Source organism: Sciurus vulgaris (assembly GCF_902686455.1).
Source record: "Sciurus vulgaris genome assembly, chromosome: 5".
In the NCBI taxonomy this organism is placed as follows: Eukaryota; Metazoa; Chordata; class Mammalia; order Rodentia; family Sciuridae; genus Sciurus; species Sciurus vulgaris.
The window spans coordinates 42,728,787-42,750,647 of record NC_136465.1 but is presented as its reverse complement, the minus strand read 5'-3'; the positions used below and the strand labels follow the sequence as shown (position 1 = coordinate 42,750,647).

The 21,861-nt window shown below is 38.8% G+C and overlaps 1 protein-coding gene and 1 long non-coding RNA gene across 2 annotated transcripts in view; one reads left to right on the top strand and one right to left on the bottom strand.

The window, feature by feature from the left end:
• LOC306662722 overlaps nucleotides 1–6,369 on the top strand; it is a 45,167-nt gene extending 38,798 nt beyond the window's left edge. The window contains exon 3 of the long non-coding RNA XR_013764212.1: nucleotides 6,003–6,369. This is a non-coding gene — a long non-coding RNA (uncharacterized lncRNA). The remainder of the gene's footprint in view (nucleotides 1–6,002) is intronic.
• MTUS1 (microtubule associated scaffold protein 1) overlaps nucleotides 1–21,861 on the bottom strand; it is a 150,092-nt gene that overhangs the window by 108,529 nt on the left and 19,702 nt on the right. Inside the window, 1 exon segment of the mRNA XM_079142739.1 lies at nucleotides 1,663–1,726. The gene's annotated coding sequence lies outside the window, so the exon portion shown is untranslated.

The window sequence follows — 21,861 nt, the reverse complement described above, 5'->3', positions numbered from 1 at the left end:
GTTAAAATATGGGGGCATACACAATGAGAAACAGTGAAGGGAGAGAAAGTAACTGGCTCTGAGAACAACAGAGTGGGCTGCCCTTGGAATAGAACCCTCTGGGTATGAAGTTCTCTTATCTACAGTTTCACTTTCCATAGTTTGTTACCCACAGCCAACCTCAGTCCAAAAATATTAAGTGGAAAATTCCAGAAATAAAACAATTTATATGTTTTGAATAACTTCAATAACAGAACATAGTCATAACTTTTCTATTATTAGTTACTGTTGTTGATCTCTTACTGTGAGGAAAACACAAAGTATATAGGGCTGGGTACTATTCATGACTTCAGGTATCTACCAGGGGTCCTGGAATGCATCCTTCAGGGACAAGGGGAATGCCTATATTCATCTTCTTAAACTCTGTGAGTATCATAAAAATTAGAGAGTAGGATGAAAAATTAGAGAAAAGAATGACATGGAAACTTTAATCTCTATCCTATTTTCTCTTTCTACTTAGAATCATTTTATAAAATGAGGCTCCCATCTTCATTCCTTTTGTTCATTTGTTGTTGTAATGCTGGAGATGAACCCAGCATTACAAGGGCCTTGTGCATGCTAGCCAAGTGCTCGACCACTGAGTACGTGTCCAGCTCTACTTTCTGCATTGGAACCCCCAATAGCTTAGTTTTTCTAATCTGAGCCTCAAGGAAGGTGAATGGAATTACAGATGGGACTCCATGGAATAACTGGGAAACTTGGACTTCAAGTGGCCTTTTTCTGAATGTATAATCAGTGACTCTTTCAGCTGCTGCTCTGGACTCTTAATCCTAACCTCGATACTGTTACCTGCTGATCTGAAGCCAATATTCTTGCTACAACATTGGTCTAACTCTAGCCACCATGGCTGAAACCTATGGATTATCAAGGTCAAATGTGAAATTCTGCTCTAATTATATGCCAAAGCTACAAGGCTACCTTATAAAATTTATCCTAATTATAGCATTAAAATGTGAAAATATGTCTCAGATTTGATTATAATGTGAGATTAAACTACATACTACCTCACACATATTAGCCAAATACTCTAGCACTGAGCTATACCCCACCCTGCCCAGAAATTATTTTTTTAAAAACCAATAATTATTAAACCAAAGCTCACTACAAAGCCATTGACTCCCAAGAGTTAGAAGAAAACTTAAATCATCTATGGAATCTTAACACCAACCCAATATTTTAATTCTCTTTTACATTAAAATCAAACAAATCTTTACCCACTCCAAAGAATGCATAATGTTCTAGGCTCTTCCTAGGTCTGTCTACATATTCCCTGTGCAAAGTCATAAAGCATACCTTTGAATATGGGATCCAAAATCCAGTTAGTCACAAATGACAAGAACCTCAAATAAGTGGCAAAAGACAAGAAAAGAGCTAATCATCTGTCTCATGCAGAAGTTTGCCTAGGTTGTCCAAGATTAGGGCAGCCAGTCAGCTATCAAGGACCCAAACTTCACCTTCCTCATTCTCTGCTGAGCATGAACTCAATCTGTGGCCCAAAATAGCACCATCTGTGTATGTTTCACTGGACAGGGAAGGAGGGTGAAGAACAACAAGGATGGAATCTACCTCCAAAAGCATACACTTAGGCCAGTGGCCACAGCATACCCACATGGCCATACCTACCCAGGTGGAGGGCTGGCAAACAGATAGCAACAATGACGGCCACCTGTATCCCCAGATAGTAATTCTATAAACACAGAAACAAAAAAATGGAAAGTGAAGGACAAATCTTCATCTCTGCCACACTTGCCACAGAACCAATACTTTATTCCACAGGACACTGCTCTTCACTAATGAGAAGACAGATTTGTACTCAGACCCCCATGGCTAGCTCCATTTTAATAGAGCCTTTCTAGAAATCAGAATGTCTTAAAATGCTGGCCCATTCTGAAGGTACCCAACCAGACTCAGGGATGGGGGCAAGATCTTTGAGAGAGATGGCCCTTATGGTATCCCCAAGTTATGACAACTATGGTAGGAGATTTGTAGATCCCACAGGAAACTCATGGATCACTCTGAACCAACTCGATGCAATAGAAAAATGGAGTTTCTTTTCATAAACATGATCAGTCTATTTCAACTTTGGTTTTTACTTTTCAATGAATAAAGCCCCTTAAACTGGTTCACTTAAGTATAATTACTGGCAATTATGCATCTGAATCTCGAACTAAAATTTGGATTCAATCACAAACTGGGCTGGCAAATATTAATATTTCATCATAATGAACACAATTAGGGAAACTATTTGAAACATGTATTTGTCATCTACCATGTGCTGGGCGTGGTTAAGTTCTGGAGCTGCTACATACAGGATTTGTATTAAGTGAAGTACAACAAAGTGAGCAAATACCTTCCTAGAGAAAAGATCCACATACCACAGAAGTAATGATAAAGACCACAATTAAGGGGCTACTGACACTTGCCTAGGGAAGTCAGGGAAAACTGGTAGGACTTTGTCAAGCAGAAAGAAAGAGACAGGAAATGCAACCAGAGGCCATCACACAGGGCCCTCAGTATGAAAGGGACTGGGACATCTAGAGACAGAAAGAAGCTCCAAATGGCAGGTGGGTGGAATGAGGGGCAGCAGTAGGGTCAGTTCTAGAGTTTGCATTCTAATTCTAGGCACAATGTGAATCTGCAGAGCTGTGGATATTACCATCTGGTTTATGTGTGGAAGATGTTCTAGTGAGGAGACCCTGTAAGCAAGAAACCTAGGCTGGATCTGACCTAACACAGGGGGTGAACACAGGTTCATCTCTGTGCTATCCGCACCTAGCAGCAGAGTCAGTACCCAATAAATGTTTGTTCAATTTAAAATTATTTTAAGGGGCTACTTTGCAATATTAATATTTACAGCAGAAACCCACAGAAGATAGGATAACAAAACTGCACTAAAAGTCTGTCACTTCCTAGGTAGATACAAAAAGGATTTAAACTTTTAGTATAAACTACCAAGATTTTATGCTTTTTCTTTACTTTAAATAAACTAATAATATGAGTTTAGGATATTAATTCTAGGTACACTAGGTTGAAAGGTTTACTACTCATTTCAAACAACAAATAGTGGAACCCCTCAAACAATGAATAAGAGATCTGGGTTAAAATGAATAATGTATGCAAAGAGATAGTATGACAGTATTTCATATAATTATCCAAGGAAAGGCAATTCTTCTACTATTTAAAAAAAATTTTTTTTTAATTTTAAGAGAAAACGGTAATTGACAAAGTATGCTATCAAGGAAACTGTTTAGGTCATAGTTAAAGAAAAAAAAAATCAACAAAAATACATACTCACCCTCAAAACCACATAACAAGGTTTGTATTTAAAATATCTTTAAGGTCCTATATCTTACTAATTAAAATATTTTATACGCTCAAATATTACCAGGTGTCTTAAAAGCAGACAGATGCCCCTCACTTCTAAAAAAAGACCCATCATGAGACTACCAATATATAAGAGCATGTGTAGTAGCAGATGGCAAACCCAAGTCCTCTAAAACTGATAGAAAACACATCGGAAAAATAAAAGCAGACTTCAAAGAAAAATAAATGTTTTTACAATAGAGATTAAACAACTCACTCATTGTTTAAGCCTCATATATAAAGCCTTTCTTAACCTATGGCTACAATTTAAATAAGCACTGGCACAGGAAAACTGACTTCTGATAATACTACAGTACAGTCATAGATAATCCACACTGTGCAATTAAGAGCCTTTTTTGGAGTGGGGCAGAGGAGAGAAGAGGGATGGGAGGAGTAAGGCCCCAAGGACACCACCACTGACATAAAGCTCCCTGCCTAAGCCAGCTGGAAATATACAGTCCACACAAGGCCAATTAACGGGCTTACTGAGGCTCAAGAATTCCGATTCCTGCAGTTTGTTCCAAAAATATGCTTTTATTCCAAAATTTTCTGGCTCAAGAACTTAAGACCTCCAACCCAGCATGTGAAAGACCCCACACATCTACCAACCCTTTAAACTGCATTCCTGAGAGCTTAGTCAATAATCTTACTAAGTAAAATGTTTTAATGTTGGCGTTTTACAAATAACTATACTCCAGTACATCCTACATTCTTTAAATATATTGCAAAATACAGCATAAATTACAAAATTGTGTTCCCTCAATCCTCTCCTGCAGCTAAGAATAGTGTGTGTGAAAGCCAAGTTGCAAGTTAAACATGCCCACAGCATTTTAAATCATAAAAAGCTAAAGTTGCTCTAGTTTTCGTCCATCCCTCCCTTCCACTCTGCCCCATTCACTTAAACACACACACACACACACACACACACACACACATTTAGTTTACTATGTCATTTGATCTGGAGCAGCTAATACCTTGGTTATTTAGTCAACTTTGCATTACAAATTGGGTTATAGTGGTGTGTGTGTGTGTGTGTGTGTGTGTGTGTGTGTGTGTGTGTAATAATTTCCTACTACACTCCATGCTATTGTCCATGTAACCAGAAAATGGCCATGGTCAGCTATAACAATATGTAAAATTTTTTATATGCGACTTGATCATTTTTGTGTTTGACAATTTATGCTCAAAGCAAGCACCACACTTTACTTTTCTTTCTGAAAAGTAGGTAAGAATATTCACATTTGTTCATCACCATCTTTACATTTTCAAAGATTTCAGAATTTATCCTTGAAGTAGGGATAATTCAATATGATAAGTTCCATAAGCAAAATGTAAAGGGTGGAAAGTATATAAGACTCAGAAAGCAGCTTATTTATCACTTTTAAAACTTCAATGTTTTTTCTCAATTTAAATACCAAAAAGTTAACTATATTCAGCTAACTTACCTGTTTCTCATAATATCGAAACCAACAGCTTGAAAAAGTAGAGATGTCTTATTTATTTGTAAAAAAAAACAAAACTAAAAACCAATTTTTGGTTGCACCTAAGAGACTGACATTTCTATAGAGCAATGCAGAAACTACAATCAGACAAAAAGAAATGTGAACTCCAGACCATACAATGACTCCTCTCTGGAGCCCACAGTTATTCACAGACCAGCTCAGCCTTGCAGTAAAAACAGTACTAAGTGTTATGACACCCCCTCCCCCTGCAAGAATGTTCCTTGGATTCCTTGCCAATGAAACATTACAGACTTTCTTGAGGCTTAATAGGCAGAAAACTTGTACCCAGATGTTTCTTGGTTTGACTATACACCACTTACAGTAAAACTTAAAACAAAACAAAAATGACAAGTTTTGAAAAGTAAACAATTACTGGTCTATCCAGACTGTCTCTGAAAACAGGAGGGACTTCTGCATGTCAGATTAAATCAGCATACACTGGTGCTGAGTGATTGCTTCTGGGTTTAAAAAAAAAAAAAAAAAAATCAGAATATTTCAGTGACTCAGATAATTAAAAAGTTTTGATGGAAAGATGTGAAGATGTATCTATACCACAACTAGAACTTTGACTTAAGGTCTAATTTTTTTTTTTTTTTTTTTTTTTTTTTTTTTTTAAATCAGCCCAACTACAATTTTACTTCTTATCTCCTCTACAAACAAATTCTTAGGAGTTTCATATCCTTTAAGTCAAGGAAGTTCTTAACACTCAAATATTCAAGTTAATAAATAATATGTATAAAGGAAAGTTCTAGAAAGATATGTAATGTACCACTGATGGTCCACCATCTCCAGTGGGGGAAGTGGGGTAGAGGGATAAATGTGCTTTATACATTTTAATTTTCTTTTGGAATTTTATTTAAATATTGAAATATTAATAGTATATTATGCTCCAATGGACTAAAACATTTCACGTGGAGAGTACATTTCTGATCAACATTTGTTTCATACATAGGAACTGAAATTAAAAGATCTGGAAATCATTTATTCAGAACCATGGGCCAGTATGTCTGCTCTTTACAACATGTATCAAAGCTGTTGATTCACAAAATAAGTCAACTGCAGTTCCTTAAATAAATGTCTTTCAAATTCCAACAACAGATTGTGATCCAGACACCTGAAACTCTTGCCAAGAAGTCTTGCTGGCAGTCGATCTACACATGAAAACAAACACAACAGAGGAACCTCTCCTGACATAAGCTACTACTCGTAAAATAAAGAGAACCCACTATCCTCCTGAAGCAGGGCCCACTTGTGGAAGACAGGATGACTAATGCTCATGAATCATCTTCTAGGACTCAGAGCATCAGAGTTCATTTAATCCAATCTACTGATTCTGTGAGTGAGAAAAACTAAGGTCTGGAGAGAGTAAGTTCAGATCTCTAGTAGTGTCTCCATTGAATACCTTTGGGACACATACTTCACAAAGGTCTGTGTAACAAATGCCAGGGGTGGCACTGACATTAAAGGTGACGTAGCAGTCTTTTTTTTTTTTTCTTTTTCTTTTTTTTTAATTTTTTTTTTAAATTGTAAACAAATGGGATACATGTTGTTTCTCTGTTTGTACATGGAGTAAAGGCATACCATTTGTGTAATCATAAATTTACATAGGGTAATGTTGTTTGATTCATTCTGTTATTTTTTCCCTTCCTCCCACCCTCTTTTCCCCTCTATACAGTCCTTCCTTCCTCCATTCTTGCCCCCCTCCCTAACCCTAACTCTAAACCTAACACTAACCCCTCCCACTCCCCATTATGTGTCATCATCCACTTATCAGTGATATCATTTGTCCTTTGGTTTTTTGAGATTGGCTTATCTCACTTAGAATGATATTCTCCAATTTCATCCATTTGCCTGCAAATGCCATAATTTTATCATTCTTTATGGCTTAGTAATATTCCATTGTATATATATACCACAGTTTCTTTATCCATTCATCAATTGAAGGGCATCTAGGTTGGTTCCACAATCTGGCTATTGTGAATTGAGCAGCCATGAACATTGATGTGCCTGTATCTCTGTAGCATGCTGATTTTAAGTCCTTTGGGTATAGGCCAAGGAGTGGGATAGCTGGGTCAAATAGAGGGTCCATTCCAAGTTTTCTAAGGAATCTCCACACTGCTTTCCAGAGTGGCTGCACTAATTTGCACCCCACCAGCAATGTGTGAATGTACCTTTCTCCCCACATCCTCGCCAACACCTGTTGTTGCTTATATTCTTGATATAAGATCAATGCTCACAAATCTAATGCATTTTTATACATAAGTGATGAATCTTTGGAAAGAAAAATTAGGAAAACTACCCCATTCACACTAGCCTCGAAAAAAATAAAATACTTGGGAATCAATCTAACAAAAGAGGTGAAAGACCTCTACAATGAGAACTACAGAACACTAAAGAAAGTAATTAAAGAAAACCTTAGAAGATGGAAAGATCTCCCATGTTCTTGGATAGGCAGAATTAATATTGTCAAAATGACCATACTACCAAAAGTGCTATACAGATTCAATGCAATTCCAATTAAAATCCCAATGACGTACCTCACAGAAATAGAGCAAGCAATCATGAAATTCATCTGGAAGAATAAGAAACCCAGAATAGCTAAAGCAATCATTCACAGGAAAAATGAAGCTGGGGCTATCGCAATACCAGAACTTCAACTATACTACAAAGCAATAGTAACAAAAACGACATGGTATTGGTACCAAAATAGACAGGTAGAGCAATGGTACAGAATAGAGAACACGGACACAAACCCAAATAAATACAATTTTCTCATACTCGACAAAGGTGCCAAAAATATGCAATGGAGAGAAGACATCCTCTTCAACAAATGGTGCTGGGAAAATTGGAAATCGATATGCAACAGAATGAAACTAAACTCCTATCTCTCACCGTGCACAAAACTAAATTCAAAATGGATTAAGAACCTCGGAATCAGACCAGAGACCCTGCAAATTATAGAAGAAAAAGTAGGTCCAGATCTTCAACATGTAGGCTTAGGAGCAGCCTCTTGACTGTTATGAAATTCACAATCCTTTAGAGACGGAATTAGGATTAGAATGATCTCCCACTTCTTCTCTGGCTCACCATCATCTTGCCTCATAAAATTGTAAAAGAAAACAAAATTAAATGGTGTACTTAGGATAAAACTCTTAATTCTTATCCTTCTTAAACCTATGCATTTAACTCCCCTAGGTGAAATGGCCATAGAATAATCAGGCATGAAGAATATTATATATATATATATATATATATGCTAATATATACACATATTAAAAGGAAAAGCAGAAATGAAGGACAAGTTTGCATAACAAAAAAACCTTAAAAAATAAAAAGCCTTAAAGATGGACCACAACAACACAATGTACTAAACAGCCTGTGTCTCAGAGCCACAGGTAAAAACAAGAGTAAATATTTCAACTGTATAATCCAAACTTGAATCCCTATTGTTTGCAATATCCCTTCTGATTATACCATGGAGGATTTAAATAAAGGGAATCATAATTATGACTGTCATATTGTGTCTGATAAAACAAAATGACCGAGTCTTGCTTGCCAGTGGAAGAGGCCAGCTTCATCTGTATTGATGCATACCAAGGAAGCACTTTTGGCTATAATCCTTGATGCCAATTAAGACAAGAAACCAGTACATTCAGGGCTGCACTGGGTCACAAAGCAGATTAAATGTTTCTGCAAAGAGAAATAGGCCAGAAACTACACATAGTGTGTTCAACTTTTTTACAGCCCACTATCACTCCATGATAGAGAGATCTAGGCATTAAGTAAGAATTGTTTCAGACCAGTTTAGTTCTTCCAGTACCTGAAACTGCACATCCAAGTATGACTCACAATGCTAAAACACAAAGGGATGAAAAGTGGAGAGAAAGTGGACACAAAGTGCCTTTGAGAAAGCACTGGCATGGAAACTACTCAAGAATTACACAACAAAGCTAATCTGTATTAGAGAATCAAAAGGAGATTAAACCAAGAAGGTAAGTCCATAAGAAAACTCTCTTCCATGAACAAAATTATCCTTCTAGTTTCCTAAATCTGTGCAATACACAAATACACCTACACCTTTCCCCTCCCCCACTTTCACCTAGGTGGTTTGAAAAGTTAGCTGAGAAACTCATTTCTCTTTAATTCTGACATGCCGGTGAGGATCCAAGAGGGGAAAAAGTATACAGTGAAATAGAAACATCAGAAGTGAGAACCCAAGAAAAAAGATAATCTTTGAATTTGTGTATGCTTGCATGCATGCACATTAGGGATGGAACCCAGGAACCTAAGCATACCAGGCAACCACTCTACCACTAAGTTATAGTCCCAGTCCTAAACTGAACTTTTAAATCATTTCTTAAATGTCTTCCATTACTAAATCCAAGTTTAGCAATAGGAAAAGAGTCTTCGGTGAGTCATGCTGGCCACATCATCCACAGAGATGGCCTGGAGGTGCGCCAAAGTTATCCGAAGCAAGTGCAAGAGCCCAATGCCTTTATCAGTGGCCTTTCTACACATGGCAAACTTAGGGCAAAATGCCCCACTTTGATGTAGCACCAACGCTCAGCAGGGTTTCCCAGGAAGAACCCTTGGACAGCTTGTCAATCATTCCTGCTTACTGAAACTAGCTTTGGCACACATCTCCACACTCAGGTACAACAGCAAGCATCTCCAAGGTGGAGCTTGGCCAAAAGCATGACATGGAAGTAGGACTGGGATGTAAACCACAGATGCAAACCATGTTCCTCCCATCCCACAGCCCTCGCTCTCCTCCTTCAACGCCATCACCACCTCACACTACCATACCTCCAGCTACGCTTCAGGTAAAGACAGTCCCCAACACCCACGCGTGTGATCTTGCAAAGTTCACTTGGAGATTTACTTTACTTAAAACTTGTTTTCTAGAGGAATGCAAATAACAGTGCTGATGTTTCCAGGCTGGTCCCAACTGACATCCCTTTAGTCCATAATGCAGCTACTACTAGCTCGGAAAAACTTACCCAGCACTTAACATCTCTATGAAGGCCAAGCTGTTAATATCTGTAAGGGCTTTGCTTCAATGAGAAAATAGGCATTTTGAGTTGGAAAAGCATAGGCAATACTTTTCTTACTTGACCCTGACTACCACCACCTCAATCTCAGAAGTCAGAAGAGGGTAGGAAGTAGGAAAGAAAATAAGAGGAAGTTTTTCTTTGTTCTAAAATTTAAAGGAGGGTAACAGGAGGGAACACCACCAGGTGTCAGGATCAGTTTCATGAAAAGATAATTATCATTAGTCTTGTGGGAAATGTAAATCATAGCTACAATGAGATACCATTTCATACCCATTAGGATGAGTAGTATCAAAATGTGAGCGAGGAGAAACTGGAACCCTCTTGCACTGCGGCTGGGAATGTAAAAATGGGGCAGCAGCTATAGAAAACAATTTTGTGGTTCCTCAAAAAACTAAACCAAAAATTACCACATGATCCAGCATCACATTCCAAAAGAAAAGAAAGCTGGGATTCCAGGAGATATTTGCACCCCAGGCTCACATCAGCATTATTTACAATAACCAAAAGGTAGCAGCCACAAGCAACCATCTATGGATGAATAGATAAAAAAAGGTGGGGTAATGCATAAGTGAAATATTTATTCGGCCATTAAAAAAAAAATAGTGAACCCCACCAATCACCTATTACCCTTATAGTGAAAAAAAAAAAAAAAAAAAAAAAGAACATTCAATAAAGTCATGGAAAAAGCTTATGTTCCAAGGTTTGTTTTCCGGGACATTAAAAGATATCAATAAGGTTCTGTGAATAAAGAAGGTTCTGTGATCTTATAAAATGGGGAAATGCTACTTTAGCTACAGCTAAATAAAAGTCTTTGCTGCAGGACTTCTTAGGATCTTTATCTACTAGTTTGCCTTATAACTCTTCAAGACTACGGTATAAAACACATCAATATCTTATAGGAATAAAATGGAAATAAAAATCAGAATAACACATTAAAAAAAAGAAAATCCAACACATGCTACACAAGGACAAATCTTGAAAGCATTAGCTAAATGAAATAAATCAGTCGGAAAAGGACAAATATATTATGATTCCATCTGTATAATAACACAGTATTCAAATTCATAAGGACAGAAAGATTAGAAAGAAGTTCCCGGGGAGGGAGAAGTGGAGGATAAGGAGTTATTTTTTAAAAGGTACAGATTTTCATTTGGGATGATGGAAAAAGTTCTGGAACAATCAGTGATGGTTATGCAGCACTGCAAATATAATGCCACTGGACCGTATTCCTAAAAATAGTGTAAAAGAGAGGCTGGGGATGTAGGTCTGTGGTAGAGTGTTTCCCTAGCATGCATGAAGCCCTGGGTTCAATTCAGTAACACACACAGAAGTAAAAATAAATAGTGCAAAAGGTAAAATTTTTTATGTATATTTTACCACAACTTTTTAGTACAGCAACTCCACAAATGAAGAATGTCAGAGCTATTGGCTTGATGTCATACCTCAATTTTCTCAGTCTACCAAATAAGTGAAAAATGCTACACCACCTGTCTTAGAACTTCAGGCTGCCTCATATTTCAGACCACAAACATTAAATCCATGAGTGCTGTGCACAATGGCACTTATCCTCTTTACCAATCATTGTGGCACAACACTGCAGCCAGCTAGAACCTTCTGAGTCACACAGGAAGAACCAGTTTGTACAAATTCCTTATGTTTGCAAGTTTTGTTCTTAAACTCTTTATTGATATACTCACTCTACCAACTTAATCATAAAACAGACAAATGATTTCAGAAGAGAGAAAAATTACCATAGTGAATAGGGTATGTCTGGTGACAAACATGTTTTTAGACATGGCTATTTAGAATTCAGAACTTACTAAGACAAACATCAGGACCCATGGCCAACAGATAACTGAGCAAGTCCCAGGAGAGCTCGGGTGTTGATTCCAGGTAAAACAGCCTGGCCAACATAGAGTACCATCACTGGGGCATAAAAATCAAAGTGACCATAAGACACACAATTTAATACTGAGGCACACAATTTAGGAAGAGGCTCTTGGCAGGCATTTCAGAGTAAAACTAAGGTGCTCAGGTTGCTGCTGGGCTTGCAATCAACCAACACCAGTGTTTGATATTATTTCCAAAGGGTGACGACTACCTCTGCATGGAACATTCCCACTTGAGGCTCACTTAACAGAAGGAACTCATTACCCAGAGTTAAATAAACCCCAATTAGAATGCATGGTTCTAAGTGTAAAAGCTGTCCTACTGCCTTGCCTGTATTTATGAAAGTCTTAAACAGAACACTTAAAGTAAGCATTTGATAAACACCGACTGAATTAGATTTCATTAGCTAGACATTAAATGTCACTCATAGGAGATGGAGCAAAACTAAGAAGTTGATAAACAGTTATTTTTACTATTTAAATACAAAGAAGTAGATGTGTATGATACTCCCTCAAGTCTCTCCTCTGTTAAGACCTAAAAATAGCTGGATACAGTGGCACAGGCCTGTGGTGGAGGCTGAGGCAGGATGATCACTTCAATCCAGGAGACAGAGGCCAGCTGGGCAACACAGGGAGATCCTGTCTTAAGAATTTTTTAAATTAAAAAAAAAATTAAAAATAAATAAAAAGATGTAATTGTAACCACCCTTTTGGAAAGCTACTTCAATAGGCAGGAAACAATGGATTTTTACAGCACCTTATGTGGAAAACTCTGAGTGTGGGCTCAGTTCACCACAAGCCCCTCTCAAAGAAGAAAATGAGCCCTGGTGTAGACACCCATCTCAGATGGAATGGATTCCTGCCCCCACCTCTGGCATTAAGATTTGAAACAGCAGGCACTTTGTGCGCTGGAACCGAAGGACATAAATCCAGCCTCCATGCACCAGCTACCTTTCTTCATGCTCCCAGAAGCAGAGAAAGCAAGTCTCCACAGACAGAATGGGACCAGTGTCCCGAGAGAGGCAGAAATGGGAAGGAGGAGGGCCATCTGCCTGACTTGGCTCCTGGCAACCTCCCAGACTCAGCCTGGAGAAAGACTCCACACCCTATCACACCCATCCCTGTCTTGCCTGTTCCCTGAACTGATTTCTGTTACCTTCAGCTAAGAATCTGAAACTGTTAGTGACAACTTACCATAGGAGAAACTTTTGAGTGTTGTTAGCATATTTTTGATCACTGTAAAGACTCTTCCAGAAACAACCTGAATGTCAACAAAAAACTAACTAGAAAGTTACAGTACAGTAAGTCAATGAAATAAAACCATTTAAAATCTATGCCGAGCATGGTGGTGGCACATGCCTATGAACCCAGCAGCTTGGGAGGCTGAGGCAGGAGGATGGCAAGTTCAAAGCAAGCTTCATCAACTTAGTGAGGCCCTAAGCAACTTGGCAAGACTGGTTTTAAAATAAAATATAAAAAAAGGGTTGGGAATGTGGCTCAGTGGTTAAGCACCCCTAAGTTCAATCCCTGGTACCAAAAACAAAAAGTAAAAAAACAATATCTATGCAGTTTATGAAACAACTAGAAAAAGTATTTGCTTTATGATTAAAACCATGTAAAATACAATAGACAACAAAAGAACAAGGGTAACGAAACTAACAGACGCAGATGGGGGCGTAGGGCTATTGGTTATTGGGGTTTTAATTTCTTCTCTGTTGTTAATTAAAACTAGGAAGAGAAACCTAATGGCCAAAAACAAGAAACAGAGCATATATGTTCATCACTGATGGGTGATTTTTTAAAATTGTAGTATGTCTATACTATGAAATACCACGCATTAATAAAAAGGTAAACCAATATACATAACAACACAGATGTGTCTCAAATACCCTGAGTGAAAGATGTCAAACCAAAAAAAAAAGCTATATTCCATATAACTCTGTTTATATTAAATTCTAGAAAGGCAAAACTAAGAGAATGAAATCAGTGTTTGCTTGAGAATGGGGGAAGAGGACTCAGAAGCACAAGAAATCTTCTTGGCATGATGGAAATTTCTTTGTGGTTGGTGGTTACACAACTACCTACGTGTACTTAACAAAATTCCATAAACTGTGTACGCTAAATAAAGAGCAAATTTAGCTGTATAAAATATACCTCAGTTAACCAGATTTAAAGAAGATATTGAACTTGGAAATCAAATCAAAGTTACTTAGGCACCTCTAACACATGTTTTCTAATGCTGGGTGACATCATATTTAACAAACCATCCACCATATATCAAACACTCCACCAGGACTTAGCATAGAGTGAGTAAAACAGACAAAAAGTGCAGCTATGCAACTCAATTGTAGTCAATGCAGAAAAACATGAACACTGATGACTTGTAGGACAGGGTCAGGGAAGGCCTCTGAGTCACACGCTTAGCTCAGACTCAAGGCATAAGTAGCAAGGCAAGGATTCTAAATGTGTTGTTATATCAATAGTCAACAGCAACTCAACTGAGTATAGGAAGTACAATTATATTTTAATATCTGGTAGGATGTGGAATGGAACCTCCTAAGGAAGAGACCTTGTGGATAAAGATCTTAAAGTAGCACTACAGGCACAGTGACCAGGAGACAGAGTGGTTTTGGAATTTTACTTCAAAGAGTATTATAGTTCCTCCATCCCTTGTTAATATTTCAAAATTGACTGACAAATGTATGTGCTTCCCTAAAATGAGGGGTCCTAAGGGTAACTAAATTCCATGTTCTGGTGGTTTTTTTAAAAGATGTGTTGGTCTTGTTTTGACTTTTGGCTGAATTTAATCAGGATTTATTTATCATGGTTTTCTGAAGTTAATCAAAGGTTCTAAATGATGACACCACACACACACACACACACACACACACACACATACACACACACACACACGCACACACACACCCCTGCCAAAAGTTAACCAGAAGGTTCCCAGTTTGGTAAGCAAATTCTTCACGCTCTAGAATCAGGCTCAAGTGCACCTTCTCCACTTGGCTACAGAGATGCTTTCTACCTCAGTCTTCCTCTGAAACTTCAAGACTTTTCTTTTTGGCAAATGCTTCTTTCCTCTAACCAAACTTCAAGTGTGGGGAGTAAGGCGGGTCTCAGCCCCTCACCAAACTTCCCTTCCTAGACTCCCCTCTGGTATTTAAACACCCTTTGTTCGATAACAACTCCCACATGAATCTCTATCCCTGGTCTTTCCCCAAAGCTCCAGAGTTCAGTACCCAACTATCATTTAACATCTCCATTCACATATTTAACAGGCATCTCAAACTTCAAGTCTCAAAGAGATCTCCTGGCTTCTAGACCTCTGCCAACTTCCCTCTCTTCACAGTGCTCCTCCTTCTCAGGAAAAAGGCACCAACCACTGTGCATCCAGGTTGCTCAGGCCAAAAACCTAGGAGTTGGCCTTAAGTTGTCCCTTTCCTTCTCATCCCAAAAATAAGTCCATTAGGTGCCACACTCAAAAACCCATCCCCAATGCAACAATTCCTCACTTTCACTATTATCCCCTGGGCCATGCCACCATCCCTCTCTCCTGGACTGCTAATTGGACAAACCATGATCCCCTTGCCTCCTTACAATATGCGCTCCATTCAGAATCAAAATGAACCTTTTCAATTATAATTCAGTTCATGCCTCTCCCTGCTCCAGACCTTTTTCTTCTTCTTGGTGCTGAGGATGGAACCTAGTGCTTCATTCACGCTAGGCAATATACTCTACCACTGAGCTACATCCCCAGCCCTCTCAAGGCTTGTAATGGCCTTCCGTCACACTTACCAAAAAAAGGGATCCACTGCTCTAGAACAATGTCGTGGATGCATGTGCACGGGTTAAAGGTTTGGTCCCCAGGGAGGCACTCTTGGGAGGTGCTATGGACCTTTAGGAGATGAGCATAGCAGAAAGTCCTTAGATCATTAAGGGCATGTCCCTAATGTGGGACCCATACTTGCCCTTTCTCTTTGCTTCCTGATTCATGATGTAAGAGCTTTACTCTGCCATGTGCTCCTGCCATGTGTCATCCTTGTCAGAGGCAGACAGTCTTGGGGCCACCTGATCTTAGACTGGAACTTCCAGAACCATGAGCCAAAATAAATCTAAGTTAATTGCCTCAGGTATTTCCTCATAGTGATGGAAAACTGATTAACACAATAATTGGCAAGAGATTAAGTTTAGTGCTAAAGGTTACGGGAAACATTTTCAAAGGTACAACAGTCTGCTGCCACCCCCCCCAAATCCCATGGGGGGTGCAAATCAGATCACACTGCATACACTCAACAGTCAATGCTGAGATGCTGTGGCAAAATCTCTGAAATCAATGACCACCTATTCCTAAATCAATATGCGTTCAAACAGAATATTCTTCCTCCATCTAATTAGACCCGCAAGATGACTCTGAGGGCTGAGGGAGGCGGGTGCTGCTCGAGGCCTTCTGACCATGTTTAGTTTTCATGATTTGAAGTCATTTGGTCCCTGTGGCTTCCACTGAAAATTTGTACAATACTGTAATCTAAAGAGGTATAAGGTATGATTTCACAAATGGTGTGACTCTACATCATGTACAACCAGAGAAATGAAAAGTTGTACTCCGTTTGTGTACAATAAATCATATATAACTAAATAGAACAAACAATTTTTAAAAAAGGTGTAAGTAAGACTGTTAAATAATCCTCTCCTAAATTTCAATTCAAATGCATTGGCCTCTGTTTAAATGTCCTATTGTCTGCAAGTTGTCAAACAATGCTTCATTTTGTGTTCCCAAAACAAACACAAAATACATCTGATGCTAAAACTTGACATGTTACTGTTTGGATTCCTCAGATTTACTGTTATTAACTTTAAATACAAAAGTTTCTTGCAAATTAGGATCGCCTAGAAACACGTATCAGTGAGCCCAGCTTCATAAAAGGAATTGCCTCAATATTTACTGTTACCGTTTCTAAGATTTGTTTTAAAGTTGACCACTAAAAACTTCTACCTCCCCCTACAGAAGCCAGGAAGAAAACCCAGGCTTCTTTTCCTCTGCACACCTGTCATCAGACGACCCCTACCCCCATGGCCTCCCTTCTTATGTGATCATCTTCTGGCAGCAGGAGGGTTGTGGTGGATTCGTGCCATCCGGGCCCTCTTTGAATGCTCTATTTTTAGGCTAGCAACCCTTCTTCAATTCCTAACTTGGCCCTAGATAATCATGAGGCAATCTGTAGAGAGAAACCCTTCAGAAGCCAGGGAAGTCCCAATAAGATTGGCAACACTCCTGGGCTAACACAGCAAGATTCTCCAAAGAGACATAAAGGAGAGGACAGCCTCATCAAACCTGACTGTCCTCAATGGGCCAGACCTCAGCCTGGGCTCCTGTTTCACAGGTATGGTGCCTGGTGTCCAGGATTTCATCTGGTTAGCAAAACAAGGCTCAAAAAGAGGTGCTACTCATCTATGAAGATTTTGAACCATGTGCCAGGAAATTTAAAATAACTTATGGATGAGAATGTATCATGTGCACTACCAACACTGAGATTTCAGATTTGTATAATAGCCATGGAAAGAGATATTGAAAAAATATTCAAAGAAAAATTTAGTCATCCTTCATAAAAAGAAGAGCATACCAAAATGGTGTAGTAAGTTAAATACCTCCCGTGCTATTAAAAAATGTAACACCTATCGGTTTTAAATGGAACAGGCATTCCAGAAACACAAAATACATCTGATGCTAAAACTATGTCTAATCTACTGCTACACCTCTATTAAATAAAACTGCAGTAACATGAATTTAAAGAACTCTAAGTTCAAAATAAATATTTGGCTTTACCCTCACTACTAAAATGAATAGTAGGCCTAAGCATATTAACTGGAATTTCATGGGAGAATGCATCTAAAAATATGGGGGGAAGTTTACATATTTCCTATTGCACCTTCCTTCCAAGGACTTTGTGTGGGGTTGTAGGGGTACTGGAGATGAAACCCAGAGGCGCTTTACCACTAAGTCACATCCCCAGTCCTTTTTATCTTTTAAGACAGGGTCTTGCTAAGTTGCTGAGGGTTTCACTAAGTTTCTGAGGCTGGCCTTGAACTTGCAATCCTCCTGCCTCAGCCTCCTGAGTTGATGAGATTATAAGAATGCACCACTGTGCCAAGTTCCCTCCAACGATATCTTAACATGTCAGAATTGATCTCTCTTCTTTATCCCTAAGCTGGATTTTGTCAAGAATCAAAATTTTTTTTTTCCAAACTCACAAGCATATGGTGTTAAAAATATCTGCTCTCCAGATTTCTGCTGATAACATTAAATGAAGACCTTTTGAAACGGTTGAAGATAACACGTTGATTCCTGCATTCTCAGGTTCAAATACATAAAATATAAAGAAGATTCACGTACTGGTCCCAGCTGTAGCAGTTAGCATCTGTTTACTGAGAGTCTCTGGCTCTGAATGTGTGCACACCTCTACCAGTCTGGTATACTCCCTTGCATCCACTTTAGAGTTGGGATTTCTCAGGGACTGCTAAATGTGAGAGTAGTCTGGGAGAACACAGAAATATGGACCTCAGGAAGCAACAAACCCAGTGAAGTTTCCTCCCTTACCCTCACAAGCAGAACAAAATCTCCCTGCTCCAACATTGTCTACTTTCTGTATTTCTTAGATGGTAAAGTAGAAAGAAGCACCTACCAGATCTCAGAACAGATCCTCAATAGACTTGGAGGAACAGATGACATATTTTATAAAAGAAAATTTTTAATATGTATGTTGTGCTGTGAGAAGAATTTAGAAATTCACAAATTAAGTTTTGTGAGCTTTACATTTGTAACGATAAAGTGTTTAATTCAGAGTCCTCAGCTCCATGAAAATGGCCCTTGAGTCTGGCTCCTAATGGTATGATGCCTTAATTGACAGATTTTAAAATCACTGTTATATGAAAGTCAGTCAAGATGGGAACACTGGTAACTAACTTTGGTAAAAAATTCTCAACAGAAACAGTTCAATAATATATTGAATTCATCCTCAGCTGTGGCCCACAAATTCCAAACTGACCAGGGCCAGGGCCACTGCTCCCAATCTCACAGATTTGTGAGATGATAGATCAGCTCGGATTCATTTTGTGCACATCTATGTGTGGTGGGGGGCGGTCACTGGGGATTGAACCCAGTGGCACTTAACCACTGAGCCACATGTCTAACCCTTTTTTATATTTTATTTTGAGACAGTGTCTTGATAAGTTGCTTAGGCTGGCTTTGACCTTGTGATCCTCCTACCTAGCCTCCTGAGCCACTGGGATTATAGGCATATGCCACCAAGCTTGGCACCAGCTCAGAGTTTAAAGATAGAGATGGCGGGCACTGAAGATTTTCACTTAATAGGAGAGAAATGCCCTACCATACTAATCCAATTACTATTTGTAGAATTTTAAGTCCCCCCCCCCCAATTTTTTAAATGAATAATTTCAGTCCTTACTGATGCTTTTCTCCAAATGATCTAAAGCCTATGTAAAGTATTTTAATCAGATGTTAAAGAAAATAACTTCTCTCCTTTTGGATACTAACTTCCTGGCTTAGCTGTCAGAGGCAAGATAGCAGCGTGGTTTAACTTAAATCAAGCGTGGATTACAGTTGAGGATAATGCTATTCTCTCCTGTTACACAAATATGCTTCAGTTAGCAACTTAAACCTTATCAATTTTCTTACAAATGTTCTCTTACTATTACAGACTTTTGAGAACGAAATAATTCTTATATAATTTTTATTCTATTCAAAGCCTTGGGCTGGGGTTGTGGCTCAGTGACAGAGTGCTTGCCTAGCATGTGTGAAGCACTGGGTTTGATTCTAAGCACCACATATAAATAAATGAATAAAATAAAGGCCTATCAACATCTTAAAAATATCTTTTTTTAAAAAGTGTCCAATTAGGTAGGTAAAGGAGGAACCTATTTATAATAGTGCTTTGAACAGTCCCAGAGAAGCTACAGGGGTTCACAATGGGGGTGGTTCCTTCACAAGCACTTCTGCCAGTTTCCTTATCCCTGTCACAGGAATCTTTCTACATCAAGGGCTTTCACTCAACTGACAAACATTTATTAATCCTCTACCACATGCCAGCTGCTTTGCTAGGTGTTGGGCAGGAAGTAGTGACCAAGAGGGGCCCTGCCTTGAAAGAGGTTTCAATGACCTTACAGTTCAGACAAGTAAGTACCAGCAAACAATTACAAAAACTGCCCAGGTAGAGGTGACCAGAACTTAAGGGGACCTACAGGGGCCTCAGGCCATGGATATGGAGGGAATGGTTGAATGTAGCTCCCTGAAGACAGGGAAGCTTGAGCTAAGGATAGGAACAGGCAGGTAAATGCTTCTCAGCCTTTCAGATATTACAGACTAGTAAAACTTTCCCTTCTGAACTCTGGAGAGACAACATGGGGATAATCAGTTTTCACCACCAGGAGTATATCGGACAAAAGTTTCAACTACTACCAAGGATATTTTAACACAAAAATGGAGTACATAAACCACTCTGGAAAGCAGTATGAAGAGTCCTCAAAAAACTAGGGATGGAACCACCATATAACCCAGCTATCCCACTCTTTGGTATTTTCTCAAAAGATATAAAATTGAGCCAGGCATGGTGGTGCACACCTTTTATACCAGGAGCTCAGGAGGCTGAGGCAGGAGGACTGCAAGCTTAAAGTCAACCTCAGCAACTTAGCAAGGCTCTAAGCAATTCAGTGAGACCCTCTCTCTAAATATTAAAAAAGGCTGGGAATGTTGCCGAGTAGTTAAACGCCTCTGGGTTCAATCCCTGGCACCAAAAATTTTAAAAATTAAAAAAATCTCAAATTGGCATATAACAGCCATACAGCCACCTCCTATTTATAGCAGCACAATTCACAAAAGCTCAATTAATCAACCCGGATGCCCACAAATAGATTAATGGATTAAAGAATTGTGGTGTATATATGTATGTATATATGTATGTTTATGTATGTGTATACACACGCATGCACACACACACACACACACACAAAATGGAGTTCTACTCAGTCATAAGAAAGAATGAAATTATGACATTTACTGGTAAATGGATGGAAATGAAGAATATCATATAAGTGAAATAAGCCAAACTCAGGAACTGAAAGGTTAAATGCTTTCTCCCCTATGAAGAAGCTACAGTTAAACTGAGGAAAGGGGGAAAGATGAATAATATAAATAATCAATCAAATATAAATGAATAGATGACTGAAAGGATGTCAAAGTAGAGTAGAGGAATAGGAGATGGGGAGGGAGGATGGGAAAGAAAAGGGATGGAAAACGGAGGTGGGATCATGAACTGAAAAAGATTTCCATGCATGTACAAGTTTGTCGGGATGAACCCAACTACTATGTAACTATAAAGCTCTAATTAAAAAGAAAGAAACAGTACATAATTGCAGAATAACATTCTGTTAGTTGAGTTATATGAATTCTAACTTGTGAAAACCTTAGTACATTGTATTTTTTCCATCTCACCGCATCCTAGTTAACATTTTGTCACCAAATGTCTGATTCATAATCTGCATTTGGAAGTTCTGAACTCAGGAAAACATGGAAGCAACGGGATATGGAGACCAGTTTCCAAACCTCCAAGATCAAAGCAGGAGACCCACAGAGAAAGATGGTACGTAGAGAGTCGATGAATCAGAAAAGGCCTAGGACACTTCAAGGAAGGGCCACAACAGAGACCACATTCACCAGCATAAACCAGCCCACACCAGTCCCAACAGGATGCACACGGACAGAGGCATCAAGGACTAGCCATGACCCCACTGCCTCAGTATAGAGACCAGAGGCCTGAAAGGTAGCACCCAGACCAGACCACTCTCATGTTATCAGAACCCAGGCATCAACTCAGAAGGGCCGTACTGGGGAAGAGGGAGACAACTTCAGAGAAGATAGCCCAAGACAGGAAGTTCAAATTGACCAAATTCAAGTACTGAAGTGAATATTGACCAGGGATTGATGATTTTCAT